This window comes from Triticum urartu, chromosome 4 (assembly GCF_003073215.2).
Source record: "Triticum urartu cultivar G1812 chromosome 4, Tu2.1, whole genome shotgun sequence".
NCBI classification, from domain to species: domain Eukaryota; kingdom Viridiplantae; phylum Streptophyta; class Magnoliopsida; order Poales; family Poaceae; genus Triticum; species Triticum urartu.
Genome location: NC_053025.1, coordinates 400,814,804 through 400,821,990, shown reverse-complemented (window position 1 = coordinate 400,821,990; position 7,187 = coordinate 400,814,804). Strand labels below are relative to the sequence as shown.

Genomic DNA, 7,187 nt, shown 5'->3' with positions numbered 1-7,187 from the left:
TCAAGTCATGGGAGACATTGTCGGGCTGTACGTGTGTTGAACGCGGAGGTGCCATCCGTTCGGCACTAGGATCTCCAGTGATTTGGATCACGACGAGTACGACTCCTTCAACCCCGTTCTCTTGAACGCTTCTGCATAGCGATCTACAAGGGTATGTAGATGCACTCTCCTTCCCTTCGTTGCTGGTTTCTCCATAGATAGATCTTGGTGACACGTAGGAAAATTTTAAATTTCTGCTACGTTCCCCAACAGACACTAATATAAATGCAACGGTCATCTACATTGAAAAGAAAAGATAAGAGTACGAGAATATGAAACTATCAAGTTGAGTAAGGGTTATAAAATAATTTTTTCCACTCCTATGGCTGTTCAAATCCATTTTCTAGGGTCACGACCTACAGTCAACACACTGCTCTGATACCATCTATAACGACCCGAACCTGATAAGATTCGATGTCTCTGTGCTTACCGCGCTAGTCCCTGGATCCATTCGCTAGCACACAGTACATAGGAATATCAAAGTAACAAGTGCATCATTTACTAAACGTATGATCCAGAATTTATAAAGTATTACAAACTGAGTAGCACATACCTAGCTTTATTCAATAATAACAGCGGAAATGTAGCATAATAGACGATGAGTCCCATCAATGCCCGCTGGTGAAAATGCTGAGTGAAGATTCGTGACCCTACTGTATCTCATTGGTCATCTGAAAATCCTGCAACATGATAAGTTACAGCCTGAAGGGTCAATATATTGAATGTATTGGCAAATCACACATAATGATATAGCAAACCTACATCGACATGCAAGGTATGAAAGACAATACAGTCAAGTTGTTATGTAGAATGATGTCTCCATCTACCTCCACTAACTGATCAAGGTTCACACACCACAACCAATTACCCACAGAAAAGAATGACAAAGATCTTCAAGAAATCTCAAGTGCGCTCAGTCATGGCGCATTCTCTAGGGACAATAGATAACTGAGCCATCAACGCATTCACCTGATTTAAGCCCCGAAACCTCAAGTGTGCTTAGCCATGGCGCATTCTCTAGGGACAATAGAGCGCTCAGCCATTGATGCATTCACCTAAGGAAAAGTCCTGACCCTATAGCTAGAAAGACTCGCAACTTTCATGGATCACTCGACACATGTCCACGTACCACAACAAGCTAATCACACATCACATAAAGCACACGATCCACGAATATGACAACATGGAATACACAAATCAAACCAAACATATATCATAGCATAAAAAGTACACATGCATAGCAGAATATAGGATAACCATAATCAAAAGTACAACTTGCCATGAACGGTGTTGAAGTACTGTAATGCTTAGTCGTGATCCGCTTCACACTCACGACAATCTATACGTTTAACGAAGGCACTGATAAATAAACCGTACTTACATAACACCACAATAAAGACAACAACAAATAACTCAAATAAACTTAAATAACAGAACGTATCGGTAGGTATATATTATCTGCATGCTAGTAGGATCGCAATGCAAAAAGAATCAACTAATTTGGATCTAAGGTTTGAAAGATATGACCTCCGAAAGGTTAAATTCAAATTTGAGCAAATTCAAATTTAAACAGAACAAAAGTGTGAAGTTTTGGATCTACAGTACTCTCCCGGTCACTACTAGTACATAGGAAAAAGAATCAGTGAATTTGGAGTTACGGATCTCAAGATATACCTAAACGAAAATATGATATGAAATATGGCCAAAAAATTTATGCCATGACAGCGTTCCTGGAAGAACTGCTACGGCTGCTATGGATGTGCCACGTGGCGCGACTCTACTAGCTATTACCTGTCCACTAGGAGGCTTAAACGGTGAACATCCGCAACTTAAAGGAAAACGATTCGGCAATAAAAAATAGAGGAGACCTAATTTCAGCGGTCGGATGAAGATTGGACAGTTAAGAGCGGCTCACCGGAGAAACAAGGGCAGGGCAGTCGGACTTGTACAAAACGGCGGCGCGGTGGCTCGGGTGGCGATGGTCGTGGCTGCTCCGGTGGTCTCCAAAATCCGACGGGTAGCGTACGAGGCGCGGAGCTCTACTGCGGTCTCGACGACGTCCTCAGCGGCGTCGGTGGCGAGCGGGGATGACGATAGAGGGTGGCTGGAGCTCAGGTGGTGGGGTGTTCGCTGGGGCGAGCTCGAAGCACTCGAGTGTTTGCTTCCCTGCGAGAACTAATAGGTTTGGTATAGTGATGAGACCAAGGGGAAGCAAGAGGAGAAGCTAGGAACCTCCAGAGGTGATGCAATCGACCGACAGAAGCTTCAGACGGCGGCGAACTCCGGTGAGATCTGGGTGTCGTTCTAGGGCACGGGAGGCGGCGAAACAAAGAAAAATCTGCAGAGGGGGGGGGGGGGGTGATCTTATATAGGGTCATCAGCATGCACTAGGGCAAGAAGTCGGCTGATTCAAAAGGAGAATTTGGATCAGGGATAGAGGAGCTCTCATGCGTGTGCGGGAGTTCGTCCAGTGAAGGAGATGAGGCCGGGGACCCCCATGTCAGCGGCACAAGGAGAAGAAAGAAAAAACAAAAGAAAGGTTGCGGGGTGGGCTCTGCTACGCCGAAATGGGCCGGCCTGCTATCGTTGTGATGCTGCTGCTCAAGCGCTCTCAGAGATGTATAGAAATGGGTTGTCGCTGGCTGTGCATGTGTGGCTCAAGGTGAATAGTAAAAACTGGCTAAACAAATAACTTCGAATAGGAGTTTGTTTTGTAAAACATAATACTAAAATACTTCTAAAAAGATAACAGAACATACATAAAATTATACCAACACTATAGAAAACAGTGAACATTTTTTCTAGGTCAAAAAGAAAGAATAAAAGCGTAACTTTATTTTCTAAAACTTATTTTGGTCTCTATAAATGTACCATAAAATATTTTTGAACTCCAAATAAACATCCAAATAAAAATTAAAGCATTTCCCATTTGTTTATAATGAAGGAGTCATATTTCCTTCTCTCATATTTTTTTCTTTGAATTGGAAAATACATTGAATACTTTAGATATTCTCAAACTCCAATATAAGTGACAACTAAATATTTGGGAAAGTCGTCTTATTCCCTCTCAATTGAATATTCAATTAAAACCCAATTTTTTTTCAAATCCTACTAAATTTGAGCAAGGAGCAAGCAACACAAGCATGTTTAATGCAATTCTTTTAACATTCTAAATTTCAAAATTTGGGATGTTACATTTATATATCTATCACTATCAGAATTAATCCTTGCAAGTAACAAGTTCAAGGGGATTGACAACTCTCTTGATCGCGTTAGGTGCAAGTTGAAAGCACAAGTGCTCTCTTGGTGGTTTGGTAATTAATGTCAACATATCTTATACTGAACTAATAGTTTTATCTAGTATATTTCAGACAAGTTCAACAGTGGCATGACAAGGACAAGAGAATGTGGACCCCCTTCAAAATGCTAAGGACATGGATTGGCAAAAGCTCAAGACTATATATTTTTGGTTATGTGATCCAAGATCACATTGAGTCCATAGGAAAGCCAATACAATTAAAAGGGGATGGGGTTTTGATTATGATCTATTTGCTCAAGTGCTTAGTGATATTGCTCCAAAACCCTCATCCCCTTTCTCTATCCAAATATGTCCAAACCCTACATTCCAACTCGTCCCCACCGAAATTTCCCTATTCGGACCCACCAAATTCATTTGGACATAGCCACAACCAAACCCTAACAAATCAGATCCACCAATAAGGTTCTTGGTCCCACTAGTTTTACATGCCCAACCTTCTCTAACTAGTTGCAATTATTTCGGTCTCACCGAGTTTTGCAATGGTACCACCAAGATGCTTGGCAAACCTTCTGTAACCTTGTTGCAATTATTTTGGTCCCGCCGAGATTTACAATCGGTCCCACCAAGATGGTATGCCAACCTTTTTGTTGTCTTATTGCTTCACTTCGGTCCTACCGAGTTGATGCAATCGGTGCCACCGAAACGAGGCTTGCTCTAACCATTGCACGTCGGTTCATCCAAGTTGTTCCAGTCAGTCCCATCGAGATTCCTAATGTTCATATCTTTTACACATGTCAGTGCCATCGAGATTTCTCATCGATGCCACCAAGTTGGGTCAAAAGTGTGTAATGTTTGGATTTTGTGTGGATGCTATTTATACCCCTCCACCCCCTCTTATTGAGTAAGAGAGCCATGAGAACATGCCTACACTTCCACTACTCATCTTCTGTGAGAGAACCACCTACTCATGTGTCAAGATTGAGAGATTCCATTCCTACCATTTGAACCTTGATTTCTAGCCTTACCCAAGTTGCTTTCCACTCAAATCCTTCTTCCACCATAGCCGAATCTGTGAGAGAGAGTTGGGTGTTGGGGAGACTATCATTTTAAGTACAAGAGCAAGTAGTTCATCATCAACACGTCGTCTATTACCTTTTGCGGAGTGGTGTCTCCTAGATTGGTTAGGTGTCGCTTGGGAGCCTCCGACATGATGTGGAACCAAGATGTTTGTAAGGGCAAGGAGATCACGTACTTCGTGGAGATCTACCCGTTTGAGGCAAGTCCTTCGTGGACGATGGCCATGGTGGGATAGACAATGATGCTTCTTCATGGACCCTTCGTGGGTGGAGCCCTTCGTGCGTTGAAGTCTCCATCAACGTGGATGTACCATAGCACGACCCATGGGAACCATGCCAAAAATTCTCCACGTCTCCATTGTGTTTTCACTCCCCAATTTCAATCCCTTTACGTTCTTGCACGTGCATGCTTTACTCTTTTCGCTGCGCATACTCTTGCTATGATTGAGTAAAATGTATTGTGTGCCCATTAACATGTGCCAAAATCAACCTTAACTTGAAGAATCTTAAAAACTGCCACCTTTACTTGTTAAGGGTCTAATCATCCCTCCCCCCTTCTAGACCCCCCTTCTTGATCATTCAATTGGTATCACAGCTTTGGTCTCCATTGCTTTGGTTTAATCACCATTGGAGGAAGATGGATGAGTCCACGTTCGGGAGTATTAGACATAGAGTGCTTATTCTTGATGGGGAATTTTATGGCTCTTGGAAAAATGAAATGCTTGAGATCTTTAATGAATATAATTTGAGCAAGTTTATTCTTAGCCCTTATGTGCCTCCTATTGATCCTTTGCATCCTACCCCCGATGAGTATCTTGACATGGTTCGCAATCTTAGGACCGTCAATCTTATCATTAGAGGATTGCCTAGAAATGTGCATGTTTGCTTGCAAAACTTTGAATGCGCATACACCATATGGAATTATCTTGAGGAACGCTTTCCAAATTATTCCTTGAAAAATTTGAATGAATTCTTCATAAGTCCATTTCTTTCTATAATATGAAGCCTAATGATCCTAAGTCTAATGAATCTCTAATTAAGCTCCGTGACCATATCCGTGCTAAGGGTGATGTTGGAACCATTATTAGCAACATTATCACGGAAACAATTAGAATTCATAAACTTGCATATTTTCATGGTCACAAATCTAACGCATCACTTGACTAAGTGATGATTACATGCATGATGATGACATTGATCATGGCTATTATGATGATGATGAAGAATTCGACATCGAATGTGAGAAGATTATGAGGAATCTTAGCCTCATGGAAAATATTCGAAACTACATATTCAGAGGAAAAGACTGGATTCTTGATAGTGGATGTACTGATGAGGACATCAATACCATTGTTACACCCACAGCCCCTACTGTTACATATACTGGACCAATTACTAGAGCTCGCGCACGCCAATTAAATTACCAGGTACTTTTGTTTCTTGGTAATGATTCTAATGTTCATGAGATTATCATGCTGCCTAAATTGGATACATTTGTTTTGCTTTCAAATGAAGGGCCTAGCTTGGAGAAGGATGAACATTGGAGCAAGAACACGCATGGAGTTGATGGCATGCGCAAGGGGATCAAGAACGGAGTTACAAGTGATGATTTCAGGACTTTGAAGCCGCCATAAGGAGTGCATGAAGCCATGGACGAAATATACAAGATGCCACTTCATAATATTCGTCCATAGGCTATTCTAGGTGCTGCGTCACCTTATTAATGGGCCAGGCCCATGTAATTTCGAAATACTTAAGTATAGGCTATTTTTAGAGTCCGTATGTGTGGGGAAACAAGAGTTAGGGTTGGTTTCGGACCCCACCCTCAAGGGCCATGAAATTCCCCTCTCTTCCTCCATATATACAGCCCTTAGGGCATCGTTTAGACTTTGGGTTTTGTTTAGATTAAAAGTTCGCCATAGCTGCAACTTCTCGTACTTCGTTTGTGTCCAACGACCAGACCAAGACGTCACAGAACCCCACCTTGATCAATAAAGCTTTCATCTTATATTCGCAATATCCAGATTTGCAATCTCAGTTTCTTGCTTGTTCTTCGTTTGCTCGCAGGAAACAGGCCCTCGTGGTCAGGTTGATCGTGCTCCGGCGTGGTCAATAACCCCTCGGAAGTTGGTTTAGCGATTGCTAAGGCGCGACGTCTCGCACGTTCGTAGTCGGATCGTCAAGGTCGACTCCCACAGAAAACGATAGCCACCATCTCATCGAAACATCGGGACACCTTTGCCTCTATCAAGTGGTATCAGATTTCCAGGTTGCTCGGTGAGATTTTTACAGTTTTTCGTAGATTCGATCGAGTCTGTTCTTCATACCTACAGTCCACGAAAAGGCCACAAAAAAAATTAAGGTTAGTTCATCATATCCGAACCAATCTGAGCCTTTGCATAATCTTTTTAGGGTTTTTGCTTTGTTGAATTTGCGGTTGCATCGTCGTGTCAAGTTGCTGGTCTTAGAGTCTAGTCTTTTAGAGTTTCGAGTTCTGGTCATAAGTTGTCACGCCGCCGCCGCACCATCATCATCGCCCATCTACCACCATTGCTTATCCGCCACCGTTCTGAATCCGTATCCATATACCACCACCAATCCGTATCCATAGACCACCACCAATCTGTATCCATATACCACCACCAATCTGTAACCATATATCCACCACCAATCCGAGTTCTTCTCATATTAGGTTTGTTCTTGAGATCAATCTCAATTCCGATTCGTGTTTCCTTGCCTGCGTAGGTCTCGGAAAAAAAAAGTCTGGAGACCCCCGGGCAGTTTTTAGGCCAAAATTTTCACGGGCAAAAATA

The 7,187-nt window shown here is 42.4% G+C and overlaps 1 long non-coding RNA gene across 1 annotated transcript; it reads right to left on the bottom strand.

The window, feature by feature from the left end:
• Nucleotides 1-516: 516 nt before the first annotated feature.
• LOC125553874 lies at nucleotides 517-2,687 on the bottom strand. Its single transcript, XR_007304244.1, has 3 exons — nucleotides 2,272-2,687; nucleotides 1,955-2,205; nucleotides 517-719 (listed from the first exon to the last, which is right to left on the bottom strand). It is a non-coding gene; the product is annotated as an uncharacterized LOC125553874 (long non-coding RNA).
• Nucleotides 2,688-7,187: the final 4,500 nt, after the last annotated feature.